The sequence below is a fragment of the Antechinus flavipes genome, chromosome 5 (assembly GCF_016432865.1).
Source record: "Antechinus flavipes isolate AdamAnt ecotype Samford, QLD, Australia chromosome 5, AdamAnt_v2, whole genome shotgun sequence".
In the NCBI taxonomy this organism is placed as follows: Eukaryota; Metazoa; Chordata; class Mammalia; order Dasyuromorphia; family Dasyuridae; genus Antechinus; species Antechinus flavipes.
The window spans coordinates 198,210,142-198,225,590 of NC_067402.1; the positions used below are offsets into that span (position 1 = coordinate 198,210,142).

The window sequence follows — 15,449 nt, forward strand, 5'->3', positions numbered from 1 at the left end:
GAATGAAATCTCTTGCCTTTCCCATTTTCTTGTTTTCTTCTATTTCTTTGCATTGCTCATTTAAGAAAACTTCTTAACTCTTCTTGCTATTCTCTGGAATTTTGTATTCAACTGGGCATATCTTTTCCTTTCTGCTTTCCCTTTTGTTCTGCTTCTTTCTTTAGCTATTCATAAAGTCTTCTCAAATAGCCATTTTGTTTTCTTAGTCTTCTCTTTCTTTGGGATATATTTTTGTTTCTGTTTCTTGTATGATACCATGCATCTTTTCCCATAATTCTTTAGGCACTCTTATCAATCAGCTTTAATCCCTTAAATTTATTCATTCACTTAATATTGATACAAGATGTCATTTAGATCATACTTATATATTCTGGTGATTTTTTTTCTATTTTCTTCAAATTAGGTCTGAATTTTGCAATAAAAACCTAATAATCTGAGCCACAGTCACCTTTAGGTCTTGTTTTAACTGACTATACAGAGCATTTCCACCTTAAATTGCAAAGTATATAATCAATCTGATTTTGATATTGACTATCTGGTAATGTCCATGTGTAGAGTCACCTTTTGGGTTGCTGAAAAAAAACTGTTTGCTATAATCAACGAGTTATTTTGACAAAACTCTTATTAGTCTCTACCCTTCATAAAATGTATTTCATGGCCAAACTTGCTTATTATTCTAGTTATCTTTTGACCTCCTACTTTAGCATTCCAATTTCTTAGGTGAGTGGGACTTTTTTTGGGGAGCATTTTATTTCTAGATGTCATGGATTTTTGTACAAATGACCAACTTGGGCCTCTTTTGCATGAATAGTTGAAACACAGACTTGTATTATCATGATGTTGAATGGTTTGTCTTGCATTCAAACAGATATCATTTTGTTGTTTTTGAGATTATACCCCAGTACTACTTTTTTTTACTCTTTTATTGACTATGAGGTCTATCATATTTCTTCTAAGAGATATTTTGCTTACAGTTGTATATGTAATAATAACCCAAATTAAACTTACCCATTCCTGTCCATTTAAATTCACTGACAGTCAAGGTGCTGGTTTTTTATCTTTCCATTTCCTGTTTGACCACATTCATTTTACCTTGGTTTATAGATTTTACATACAAGGTTCCTATAATATCCTTACAGCATTGGACTTTCTTTTTGTCACTAGATACATCCACAGCAGTTTCTGTTCATCTTTGACCCAGCTGCTTCATTAGTCCTAGAGCTCCTTGTAGTTGTCTTCCATTCTTCCCAAAAGCATGTTGGATTCCCTCTGACCTGAGAGGTTCACCTTCTGGTTTCATATTTTTATCATTTTAATATTGTCCAGGGGATTTTCTTGGTAAAGATACTAGAGTGGTTTGCCATTTTCAGTGGATCATCTTTTGGCAGAACTCTCCCCAATCACCTATCTTAGATAATCCAATCCGGCATAGCTTATAGTTTCACTGACCTACACAATTTCTTTTGTCATCATAACAAGGCAGCAATCCAGAAGGGAAAGTGATTATAAATCTAAGGAATCAGTTGAGAGATCAAAGTCATCTGGTAGCTAAATAGAAAGTTAGCTATGGAAGAAGAGTTTACCTCTTGAGTATTTCTCTTTTTCTTTCTCCTTACTTCCTAAGCAAACAAATCTTACCACAGAGCAACTTAATGAAGAGGAAACTATACTTGGCAGAGAACAGACCCAGGGATTTGAGCCACTAAAAAGATCAGGCCTAGGGAGTCTAAAAGAGCAACCTGTACAGCAGAGATGTTATACTCAGGTGGAGCAGCATGATGATAGTATAAGGAAAAGAATAGATATCATGACCCTACAGCGCTAGAGCTATGAGTTATGTTGGTCACATATATTCTCTATATGTAATTCTCTCTACAGTGTAATGCATGTGTTGTACCCATATTTCCACTGATATTCTATGTATTTGTGGCAGAAGACATTACAAGTTTATGAAAGGAATACATAGATGTATACATATCTTTGATTCATTTTTCAGTCTTCTCTGTAAATATCTTGTTTTGAACTAATCATGTCAGTTGTATGACAATTAAAGATGAACATAGTAGTGAGGGCTCTTAAGCTATATAGTTTTTAAGGTTAAGTCCCACAGAGTGCTTTCAATGGTAATCAATCCTTATAGAATACAACCTATGAATGTGAATTGGGTTGAGAGGACAGGGTGGTAGAGAGAATAGCCCACAGTGGAAGTGCTACATTAGGAAATGGCATTTAATATCGATGGCAAATTAAAATCTGTCTCTAGATTTGGCACCTGTGAAACAAGTTTTTAGAGAAAGCAAGTATTTAAGAGATGTACTGTATGTTATGAGGGATACCCAAATCATTTCTTTAGTTTTTTTCTTAGATCCTAAATCTTCATCTTGTAAGTTATTCTTTCAGGTGATTAGTTTAGTGGATAGATGGCTGAGCTTGGAGTCAAAAAGATTTGAGTTGAAATTTTATTTTTGGAATTTACTAGTTCTGTGACCATGGGGAATTTATTTAACTATATGTGCTTCAAGAAACTTCCTAAATCTATTTATTGCATTAGTACAGGTTTTCACATCTATAGTTCCCTATGCTGACAGAACCACAAATCTTTTGCACATTTATGTTACCCATGTTCATTAAACCCCAGAGTCTTTTGTCTCTTCTTATATTCCTAGCACTTAGCACAGTGCCTGGTGTGTAGTCGATGCTTAATATATATTTATTGAATGACTGATTGAACATATAATTATATTGAGATCTAGATTAGACAGTATCTACTAGAAAGTAAGAAACAACAGAACAACAAGAAGTAAATTTTCTTTGTAATTCTTAAATAATTCTTAAAGACAGTCTGATAGCATTAAGGAGAACTCTCCCTAGTCTCTCTCCTTGCGAACTGCACATTGTTGAGTAGTAATTGCATGGTTTGGTAGGTAATAGAAGCAGACATGTTTCTCTGTGTCTACTTTTATCCTTTTCTTTGCTTCTTCATTGAATGAAAAATGTACTAGCATTGGCAAATTCAGGATGATTAAAATTAATGAATTGAAAGCAAAGAGATTCCAATTAGTTCAATGTAATGAAGAATACAATTAGCACTACAGCTGACTGGGTAAATAGTAAATTTCTGAGATTGTAAGTATGTTGAGTGGATATATCATTTGGAAGGAAATGGGATTAAGTATAGTTTTGCTTGGAAAAAATCAAGAGGAACCAGACGATTTTTGCCAATCAACTTCTATTATTCTCATGATATATATAGACTATGGAATGCCCCCATGATAGGGAGTGATTAGGTTCAGGCCTTGAGGCTAAATTACCATGATATGATTTGAAAAATCCTGGGGTCAGTTAGCTACATTAAGTTCCTTTTCCATGAAGGTCTAAGAATAGATGAGTTATTCATCTATCTGGAATGATTGAAGTAGAATCTTCACTGATTCTGGATTCTAGCCAGGTATAGAATTGGGCTGGTTAAACAGATTTCTCCTCTATCAAATTCATTTTATCAGTGGGAAGATTGGCAGGGAAGGGGAGGGTACTTCAGGGATTGAATCCAGTATGTAGGTTTCATGAGCTGAAACCATGTATACTGAATTGAACAAAGTGAACAAAATTTCCCAGATGTTCAAACCAGGTCTCAAGGAAGAACAAGTGAAAGGAAATATAGGAAGCATGTGCAGAACAAATAATTATCACTGTTAAGGCAATATTTGGGTTTTTATGGACTAGATCTTTGAGTTCAATGTATTAGAGAACTTCTTGTAAGCTGCTTAGGTTCAAGACTAGAAAAGGGCCTTGGAGACTATTTATGATTAAGATAGATGAGGCCTTGAAAAGTGAAGTAATTTACCTAAAGTCATCGAGGCAGTAAAGGGATCTAGAGCTGGATCACTTTCTTGAACCAAATCCATACGGACCTTTTCTCTACTCTGAAATCTGCTACCTTTCATTGTATTTTTGTCTTTTCTCACCAGAAATGCAGAGATTGTCCATTAGGTCTCTTATTCTTGACTTTCAACAATATTAACCCTGTTTCCTCCTCAGATTTAATTTTACCCCTGTTGTAGACAGAGATGGTTTGATGTGTACTACTAGGGTGGGAGTTAAATAGAAAATTCAAGTATTTACTATTCTTCTCTCTAATTCCCACTTCAGTGTGTCATCTTTTAATAACAATAATTCATTGATTCTGGACATTAAGATTTACAAAATATTACACTCATATTTGATCTTCATGGCAACCCCTCAGGAAAGATACAGTTATTTCCTCACTTTATACATGAGGAAAATTTCTTGCTTTATCACTTGATCTAAGGGACTCACATACCTAGTAAGAGTGTGAGATAGAATTCTAACAGATTTTTTTCTGAATCCACATTCAGGTCCCTGTTCTCTACTACATGCACTTTGAGCCTCAGATTAAGTAAGAGTCATTTCTATGTTAATAGCTCTAAGTTAACTATAAGAACCTCCCTTTAATTTTAATGGACATTAGAGATTACTTACAAGGGCTGTTAGAATCGAAAAGCATCTGGCCTGGGAGCAAATCAGACTGGGCAGAAAACTGGAGCATCTGGGTTTTATTTCCAGGCCTTGCATACCTTTCTTTATTCTCTCTATAAAATGGGCCTTGTAATGGTTGCTTCTAGAAATATTGTGAGTTCTATTAAAGGATGAAGGAGGTAGCATGGCATTATGGAGAGAGAGATGGCCTGAGGCAGGAGAACCCCAGGTGTTGTCCTCTCTTGACATGTACTGGCTGTGTCATCCTGAACAAGTCTCTAAATCTCTCAGTCCCTTGGGTAGCTGAGATTATAATTTATAGTGCTGCTACTGAATAATATTTTTCTATACTAAGGAAATGGTGGTTTGGGGCTAAAAAAAAGAATAATGATACAGTATTATAATTGTCAGCAACTCATGGAAGAAGAAAAGACTTTAACTTTTAATGTTCTTTAAGAATTTAGAAATTTAATCACAGCATGATCCTAAGGTCAGGTCAAGAACATCTTTCTAAAGGGAAAGAATATTTTCTTGATAGGGAAAAGGTTGAAAAGAAGGAAAACAATCTCAATATTAAGGGCAGGATGAAAACCCAAAAAAGTAGCCTTGAAGTGGCAGAAATCATACTCAGTGAAGAAAAAGGGCTTCCACTTTCTAAGTTGCAGAGCTTCTTAAACAGTAGGTGCATATGGAGGGGGGTGTCATGAAATTGTGATTTATTATCAGTAAATTTGTATGCCTATTTTATATACTTATATGCTTAGGGTTGCATAAAAATTTCTTGAGTGAAAAGGCGTTCTAGAATGGAGATGAGGAGGAAGAACTTCCCAGACAGGGGAAACTACCAGTGAAAATACATGAGCAGATGGAAAATCTGGTAAGAAGAACAGGAAGGAGGCTAGAGCCCCTGGATTATATAGAATATATGAAGGGAATTAAGGTGTAAGAAAATTAGAAAAGTAGATGATAGGCCGGATGATTTTGTATTAGATCCTGGAGGTGATAAAGAGTTACTGCTGCTTATTGGATGAGGTAGAGTGGGGTAATTTGATCAGACCTGCATTTTAGGAAAATTAATTTGATGGCTGAGTGGAAGATGTATTAAGGTGGGAAGAAACTTGAGTCAGGAATTCAGTTGGCAGTCCATTGAAGTGGTCCAGAAAAGTGGTGATGAGGGCCTTCACCAGGGTGGTAGCAATGTCAGAGCAGAGAAGGGGAAGTGTATGAGAGGAGTTCTGCATGTAAAATTGATTTGATTAGATTTGGGAGGGGGTGAGAGGAAGGAGTTGAGGATGACACCCGAATTGTGGGCATGGGTGTCTGGGAGAATGGTGACCCTTCCACAGTCCTTGGGAAGTTGGAAAGAGAAGAAGGTTTTGGAGAAAAGATAATTAGAGCAGATTTGGACATGTTACATTAAAGAATTTGATAGGACATCTAGTTAGAGATATCCAATAGTCAATTTGATATATGAGAGTGGAGATCAGTCGAGATTTCAGGACTGGACAGGATGTTTGGAATTCTTCCAGGATCATTTTGGTACTGTTCTTGTCTCCTGCAGGTCATTAAGATCATAGGAAATTGCTTCAAAAATAGAAATTAGATTGAAAAGCTCAAAGTTGGATAGTTTTCTGACTCATAAAAGTATCTTTTTCATGACTAGCTGGGCTCCCATATGTCTTCTAACTTACTGCTTCATTACTTGCCCTTTGACAACGGAGAAAAAAAGATTCATGTGCTTATGGAGAAGCATCTGAGCAGGTGTGCTTCCAAGTAGAATTATTTCTAGACCTTCCTCCTTTTTTCTCAACCCTGTCCTTCCTAATTACTGCAGCATATATTATTTTCTCTTTGTTTTCCCACAGAGTCCTATAACATACCAGATCTGAAATCTTTCCTATTCAGTCCTTCTTCCTCCAGGTAGATTGGTAAAACCTGAGATATCCCAAGAAAATAGATCCTATGAAAAATAGATCCTCTAAGAAAATAGATCCAATCCTATGTTTAAAGTTTTCATTTTAAGATAATTCTTCCAATTTTCCCAACCTTCTTTTACTATGGATGTAATTAATATGGATGTAATTTACTATGTATATAATAAGCCTAATGGCAAAATTAATTCAGGTAATTATTCAAAAGATATTTATATTTTTAAAAAAAAATTTCAAAAGAAACTTGTTAAATGCTTGTTGTACATAAAGCACTGCCAGGAACTGGAAGAAATGCAAAGTTGAGATAAGATAAAGTCTTTTGCCATCATGGAGAAGGGGGAATAAGAGATGACTACAGATAGCCATATTACACCATGTTACACAAATGCATTAGAAATCTTTAACTACAAAATAAAGAATGCATGGCTTTATTACATTATTTTAGAATAATCTGCTCATGTTTCCAAGTTATATTAGCAGTCAAGGCAGATCATTAGAACTGTGCAATAATAACAAGAATTCATATTTTATTACTTAAAAAGCTTTTTTTCTTACAACATCCTTGTAAAGAAAATAGTGAAACTAGTGTTAATTAAATTTTAAAGATGTAGACACTGAGGCTGAGACAGATTGAATTACTTTACCATGATCACGTATTTAGTAAGTGCTCAAGCCTCAACCCAAACTCAGGTTTTCTTGTTCCAAATCCAATTTTCTTCTTGCAGAACAATACAGTGCTACTCTGGGTTTAAATTTAAGATGTCCAGTTTAACCTTGGCAGGAGATTTGCTTAATTGGGAAGAGGCCCTGGTAACATATGGTATAGATCAGGTGAGAACTTCTTTCTTTTCCCAGCCAGTTTTTTTTTTCTTTCAGATCACACTTGCTTTTCCAATGCTACCTTCTTAGTTTCTAATGAGTCTCTAAGTGTATGAGCATCTGTCTTTATCAGTAGTTTCAGCCTATCACAGTTCCATCCTTGTATCCTGGGTGCTTAGCAACCAGGAGTGGGGATGGCACATGAAGTCTCTTTTTCCAGCAAATATTTTTTTTCTGTCCCTCTACCAGCTTCTTCTCTTGGTTTGTATTTGCACTGAAAGCAGCCAGAGTCACTTTATCTTGATTTAAATATCAGTTTATAAAGAAAAAATTAATCTAATTCAAGTGGAGTTTGTTTCAAGAAAACCTCCAAACATTTCCTTAGGTGTCATTTTTGTGTGATGGTTTTAATTGCTTTTTTTCTTTGTAATCTTTTGGGATTCTCTCCTGCAGAATGAACCTTAGCCTGGTATAAGGTTGAAAAATGAAAGCAGGAAGTAGGAGACAAGTAGGTCTCTTGGGACTATAGCTTCTCAAAAAAAAAGTTTCATAGTTCTAAGACTAAGATTTCTTTCCTGGGGAATAAAATAAGAAACCAGAACAGTACATCTATATGATAACAACCAGGTAACAGTTCTAATTAATACAAAAGAAGAAGGTCAGAAAGAAGATAGGATCTGGACAGAAGAAGCTTCTATAAGAAGTCAGTTGTACAAGATCTAGAGATGGACATCGTTGCTTGAAAGGGGAAGGGAGAGGAATGTTTCATTCAGATTGAACAGTGAATTCTGCATTAGAAGGATGGATAAGGGATATTTTTGTCTGGCTTTCTTCTATCTGCCTGGGGATAATATATTAATGATATAGCTATTAAATTATATAGCATACGTAAAGTATTTTGTAAACCTTAAAGTGCTGTATAAATGCAAACTGTTATTATTATGGAAGTTCCCTGGGCTATAAATAAGCCTAAAATAGGACTTGAAAGCATTCCTGGAGGTTAAATTCATGGTCAAGACTGTAATGCTGGGTCTGTCACTGGGTTGTTGTGCAAGACTGTTAATGTGACTCTGATCTTGGGAAATGCTTCCCTTCTCAAAGGCACAGTTTCTTCCACCATATTTGGGTTGTCCCCAGAGTTGCCTTGGAAATTTCTTGTGGATCAAGTTTTTCATAGAGTGTAAGTGTGAGTGTTTCCTCAGCTGAATCTCCAAAAGGGAACAAAAAAATCCCAAATTAGTAGAAGAGGTCTTTGTGGTAAGAATGAATGATTGTTTATTCAATGTATTGAGCAGCATTAAAATGAATACTGGAACCCAAGCAGAGATGAACCAGTAGGAACTGTGTTGTGGAGCTGAGATGGGTTCTGCTAGCCACTTTGAGTGGCATGTGGCTCCATGCTGAAGAACTCCTGCTTTGGGATGACAAAGAAATACTCTAAATGGTCCTTTGGTCTCATAACAGAGAGTTTCTACTTAAAAGAACATTGGCCACCAAGGCAGCAGCCTACTTAGTAAGCTCTTAAAAGGAATGGTTTTTCTCCGGCACTCTTTCTCTTTTGATTTGTGTATGTTGGAAGTCTGTGAGGTTCCCTTGGACTGCCCATGGAAGGAGGGGCAGGATCCTTCTCCCTCCTTTGGAAATTTTTCTGGCTGCTCACATATGTTAGGGACCATTTGGGGTCTCTCGGCAAGCCTGAGATTGGTCCTCAGACTCCTGGCTATCTTTTCTGTTCATATTTCTTTCCCTGAGTAACGGTGACCAAAAATTGATCCTGACAGATGGATTTTGGCAAGTCCAGAGTTGTGTAGTTTCTGGATTTCACTGTCATAGCTGATTGGCAACAGGAGTGGTTTTTTTGCCACTATACCTTCTTCTGAGGAGAAAATGACCATCAATAGGAGGATGAACCCTCCTATTTGCCAGAGACATGGACCTTGAGGAAGTTGATTAAGCAGAGTTCTTACATGTTTGGTAGATGAAAAATAAATTTGTGGCAAAGAAGTCTATTGAGTGGGTTGCTCTTGATTCTTTGCTGCTGTATACTTTGCTGCTTTGGTGATGATCAGGGAACCAATATGGAGATTGCTTCAACATGCTCCACATATTCTTCAGTTCTGTGCTTATCTATCACCCAAATGGCCAGGGAACTCAGTGCAACTCTCTCTGCACATGATCCATGGGAAGGCCTCTAGCACGCTCCATATGTTTCAATTCAAACTCCATTTCAGCAGGACCATAGATTTAGAACTGGAAGGAAGTGTGAAGAACATATCTAGCCCCAACCTTCTTATTTTATAAATGGGGAAGCTTAGACTCAGAAAGGCTTAAGTGATTATCTAGCAGTCACACAAGTGGCCAGTAGTAAATCTGGGACCTAAGACCCAAGTTCCCTAACTCCAGAACTTTTCTCATTTCACCACAATCCTCTATTCTTGAGTTAAGTCATCAAGCACTTATTAAGTATCTACTAAGGGCCAAGTATTGTGCTAAGTATGGGGGACAACAAAAAAGGCACAAATCCTGCTCTCAAATATCTCAGAATTTAATGCAAAAAATAACATGCAAATAACCATTTACACACACTATATAGATAGGATAACTTAGAAGGCATTAACATTAAGAAAGATTGAAAAAAGCTTCTTGCAGAAGGTATGATTTCAGTTAAAACCTGAAGCAAGTCATAGAATCAAAAGACAGAGAGGAAGAGGAAGAGAATTTCTGGCATGGAAGGTACTCAGTGAAAGTGAATGGAGAACAGAGATGCTGTGTCTTGTGAAAGGGGCAGCAAGAATCACCACGTCACTAAGTAAATGGAGGGTAGTAAAATGAAAGGTGACTTGCAAAAAGCCATATTATAAAAGGCTTGAAAAAATAATTTTATATTTTATGCTAGAGATAATAATGGGTCAATGGAAGTTTATTGAATGGGAGGAGGATAGTGATATGGTCAGAACTGTACTTTAGGAAAATAATTTTGGTAGTTGAATGAAAAATGGTCTGTAGTGGGGAGAGACTTGAGGTGGAGAGGCAGATCAAAAGGCTATTGCAATAGGGTAGGCAGAACTTAATGAGAACCTGCACTAGGGTAGCGGCAATATTGAAAAAAAGAAGGGATATATATATATATATATATATATATATATATATATATATATATATATATATATATATATATATATATATATATATATATACACAAAGATGTGCTAACTGAATCACCAAAGCCAAGTGATAAATTTTCAGAGCATTGACAATTTGGATATCAGTAAACAAAATAAAATAGGACTTAATTTTTGTTGTTGTTGATTATTTTGACTTGTGATAGAATATTAATAATGTAATATGAATAAAAATACTATTCCATCCAACTTAGATGACGGGAATGGAGAATAGAAAGATAAAAAATGATAATGAATTGAAAAGAGGTGGTTGTTTTAAAAATATTTTTCAGTGTTGGATTCTTGATAAATAAAATGTTGAATATATGGGGAAATAAAAATCTGCCAGTGGAATGGATATCAGTTAATGTTATCTATAGAGATCTGGGCTCTACATGCGGGCATATCTCTCTCTATTGTGCTTTCCTCTATTGTGCTTTGCAGATTTTTTTTTACAAATTGAAGGTTTATGGCAACCCTGGGTGAAGCAAGTCTGCTGGTGCCATTTTTCTGATAGTACATGCTCACATTGTGTATCTATGTCACATTTTTGTAATTCTTGAAATACTTCAAACTTTAAAAATTTGTATTATATCTGTTATAATGATTTTGTGATCGGCGATCTTTGATGTTACTATCATATTTATTTTGAAGTGCCACAAACTGCACCTGTATAAGATGATGGACTTGACTGATAAATGTCTTATGTGTTTTGATTGATCCACTATCTATTCCCTTTCTCTCTCCCTCTCCTTGGCTCCCCCTATTCCCTGAGACAAAATAATATTGAAATTAGGCCAATTAGTAACCGTACAATGGCTTCTAAGTGTTCAAGTGAAAGGAAGAATCAATCTATGCTACAAACTACATTGGAGTCTTATTTTAAGAAATTGCCACACTCACCCCAACTTTTAGCAATCACTGTCCTGATCAATCACCCATCAACATCAAGGCAAGACCCTCCATCAGCAAAAAGATTAGAGTAAGTTGAATGCTCAAATGATGGTTACTATTTTTTATCCTTAAAGTATTTTAAAATTAAGATGTGTATATTTTTTAGACAATACTATTGCACACTTAATAGACTACAATATAGTGTAAGCATAGATTTTATATAGCTAAAAAACCCCTGTGACTTATGTTATTGTGGTGGTCTAGAGGCAAAGCTACAATATTTTTGAGGTGTGCCTGTATTTTGTATTCTTCCAATTTTTTACTATTAAAAATTGAATGCTATGGAAATTCTTCCATTAGAATTCTGTGACTAGGTGTAAAAAATAAAAAAATAAGGAAAGAAGTGGGGAAGGAGTTCAGAGGAGAACAATATAAGGGACTGAAAAGTTGTAGAAATGGTTAAAACAATTCATTTATAAGAAAGTTGTTGGTTTAAGTAAGTTTTTGAATAGGAAAGATTTTATAAAGAGAAATAAAGCTAGCCTTGATTTGTTTCCATTTAGAAATGATCAAGAGAAAATGGTTAACAGGAATTATTTGGATAACAGTTAAAGAAGACCTTGAAAGAGCAGTGGGATGCTGAGGTGGGGAGAGGTGACAAGATTTTCCTTCCCAAAGCAGTAAATCATTGTGTCCTTTTCTTAAAGACTTTCTGTGGAATGATTGGCTAAAGTGGAATAAGATAGTTCAGTGGCTTTAAAGTGCGGTTTGGAGACTGATGTCTTATTGTATTTTGAAGGAAAAATTGATGAGAGATTTCTTCCTGTGGAAGAAAACAACCTATAGCCTGAATTTTAGACAAAATCTGTCAGAGAAAATTTAGTAATATAGAAGCATATTAATATACAAGCATCTATCTGTTTGAAGAAAGGTTCAGAAGTCCAGATTTCTTTCCCTTATTCATATAATTCTTTTTCCAATCAAAGAAATTCCTAGTTTCCCCATAACTTCCAATTCATCATTTTTTATGGCACAATATTATCACATTGCTTTTACATACCATAACTTATTTATCTATTCCTACATAGAAAGACAGCCCCTCAGTACCCAATTTTTGGTTACTATGAATATTTTTCTCACTTAGGCACAGTCCTTATATTGCCTATGTGCATACATATGGGTATATATATTATATATGTATATATACATGTATTCGTATACATATGTATATATATATATATATAATACATATATATGTATTATATAATATAAACACACACACATATATATTTCTACCTACAGGTATATTATTTATGGGTATCTCTATCTGTCTATCTCTGGCTTTGACTTCTTTAGGGAATTAAGTTTATATACTGTCTTAATATAAAGTACACATCTTATGATACAGTCCTTGATTCTAGGGATTCTTAGGAAATCAAGAATGCCAGGTCAAGCACACTGGGTATAAAACTGATTCTAAATTTTTATAACACCCTGAATATCTTTCAAACTGTTAACTTTTAGTACTCCACCTTAACCAACAAAGACAATGCACAATCCATAATCTTGATCTATCTATTGAAGGCACTGTTGTAGTAACTGTTGTTGCCCTGGTTTTTCTCTTTCCTCCTTGAAGTTTCCCTTGCCCATTTCCAGAACTTTTGTCATGGAAAGAGGTTCCTCAAGCTGATAGGAAAGTTGACAGCCCTGGCTGGATGCTGTGCTCTTTCCCTCAACATTATTGGAGTGCTGTACAACTCTGTTATTGCCTCTCTCCCCCATCAGGATCTTCTGTCCTGGTGTCCTCTCTTGCCCCTTTTTTTCCTTACTTCTTTAGCTTAGTGCTGGTAATTCAGAGCTTTGCATGGCCAAAGTAAATGTCTATAGCCTGGAGCTGGGATCTTCTTGGCACTGGAAAGTAGGAGGTAGGATGGGGTGTGGAGGTGAGTTTTTTGTATATATGTCTTTGTTTCTGTTCTGTTGGTAGTCTGGGAGATGGGAAAGGGGTGCTGAGTGAACTCAGAGTAAATAAGTGCCAGTTCATGATTCCCATTATATATATATTTTTAAATTTTCTCTTGGATTCTGGATTTCTAGACTATGGAGACAGTTGTAGTTGCTTTATCTTAGTAGCATCATTTCTGTTTTGAAGAGGTTTGAGAGATTTTGAGGGTCAGAGAAATAATATTCTGTCTTGTTCCTTATGTGACCTCTAGTAGTCTTTCAACTAAGCCATGCTACCTTATTCCTTACTAGTGATTCTATCAAATAAGTTAGGGAAAGAGGGCACAGAACAATAGTATTTATATATAATACCTCTTAAGATTTTTTTTGAAGCAGCTGCGTAGAAAGAAGACTGGATTTAGAGTCAGACCATATTGTTCTTTATACATTCTTTCAGTTGTGTCTGACTCTTCGTGACTCCATTTGGGATTTTCTTGACTGAGATACTAGTTGCCATTTCCCTTTCCAGCTCATTTTACAGATGAGGAAACTGAGGCAAACAGGGTTAAGGGAATTGCCCAAGGTCACACAGCTAGTATATGTCAGAGACCAGATTTTAACTTAGAAAGAGAAGTCTTCCTGACTCCAAGTCTGTCAATCTTTCGATTTTGCCATTTAGCTGCCCTTGGAAAATACACTCTGGTTCTATTTCTAAATCTAATTAGATTGCATTGTGACCTTAAGCAAGTCATTTAATTTCTATGCCTCATCTTCCTCATCTGAATAATGTGTGTGTATATATTAGTGTGTAAATGTGTGTGTTTGTGTGTGTGTGTCGAAAGAGAGACAGAGAGAGAGAGAGAAAGAGAGAGACAGAGATAGAGAGACAGAGAGAGACAGAGACAGAGACAGACAGACAGACAGACACACACACACAGCATTCACTTTGTCTCTTATAAAATCCTCTTTTAATTGTAATAGTTTGTGAAGACAAATGAGCCCAGAGCAAATGACCAGCCACGTACTTTACAAATACAAGTCAGTGTTATTTCTATAATATACATATAACTTGAATGGTGAATTTATAGAAATGTACACATTTTCCCCCATTTTGAAAGGGTGTTGGCCTTTTTCCTAGAGTCCTTCACACCCAGCTCAATTTTCTTGCCCTTTCTAATGCCTCTTCAGGTGAAATCCTTATCTGCTATGAAATCTGCAGAAACTTTTTTGTATGTTTATCTGTAAGTGAACTCCACTGTTTTTTTTTTTTTTTTTGACATGAAAATCAAAAGTCTCACTTCAAAAATATCTGAGGGAAATTGCTAATGGCACTCAATTTGTTTCATTTTAATTCATTGTAACTTAATTACTTTAATAAACTTAAGTGCCTATCATGATGCTCAGTGCTAGGAAACAAGGCACAATTTCTACAATCTAGACATGGGGGTGAGAGGGAGCTGGAGCAATAATACATATACATAAATATCTGGAAGATGTTATAATGTGACAATTTTATCAGAGAAATCCAAAGACTTTAGTGTTATAAAGAATGAAATCACTTCTAACTAAGGGATAAAGAAAGGATGATTGATGGAGCAGAGAGACAGACAGACAGACAGACAGACATAGAAAGACAGAGACAGAGAAACAGAGACAGTCAGACACAGAGAGACAGAAAGGAACAGAGAGAGGCAGACAGATAGAGAGAAACAGAGAAAGAGAGAGACAAAGACAGAAAGAGACAGAGACAAAAAGAGCATTTGCTTTGTCTCACAAAATCTTTTAATTGTAATGAATTTGTGAAGACAAATGGGCCCAGAGCAATAAAAGCAAACAACCAACCAAGTGTTCTACAAATACAGTACAAGTTAAAGTTATTTCTATAATATTAATATAACTTGAATGCTGAATTTATAGAAGCTTATATGTGTTTTTTTCCATTTTGAAATGGTATCTTAAGGAAACAGATCTTCAGGAAGATTATTTCAACAGGTGGAGTTATTGGAGGAAACCATTCTGGACTTGGGGAAAGGTACAGAGGCAGGGGGAAGTAGAATCAGGAGGTTAGTGAGTATTGTTGCTATTTGACTAGATCAGAGATAGAAAAGGAAACAGGGACAGTAAGATTGAGCAGTCTTGAATGAAGTTGTTTTGTATTTAGTGGGCAATCACAAACTTATGAATATATGAATGAAACATTTAT

General features: G+C 35.6%; 1 protein-coding gene and 1 long non-coding RNA gene across 2 annotated transcripts in view; both read left to right on the top strand.

Moving 5' to 3' along the window:
- The window catches only part of CACNA1C (calcium voltage-gated channel subunit alpha1 C), an 808,853-nt gene that overhangs the window by 133,079 nt on the left and 660,325 nt on the right, over positions 1-15,449 (top strand). The gene's annotated exons all lie outside the window — the stretch shown is intronic.
- LOC127564851 (uncharacterized) overlaps positions 1-15,449 on the top strand; it is a 49,408-nt gene that overhangs the window by 32,920 nt on the left and 1,039 nt on the right. The window lies entirely within an intron of this gene.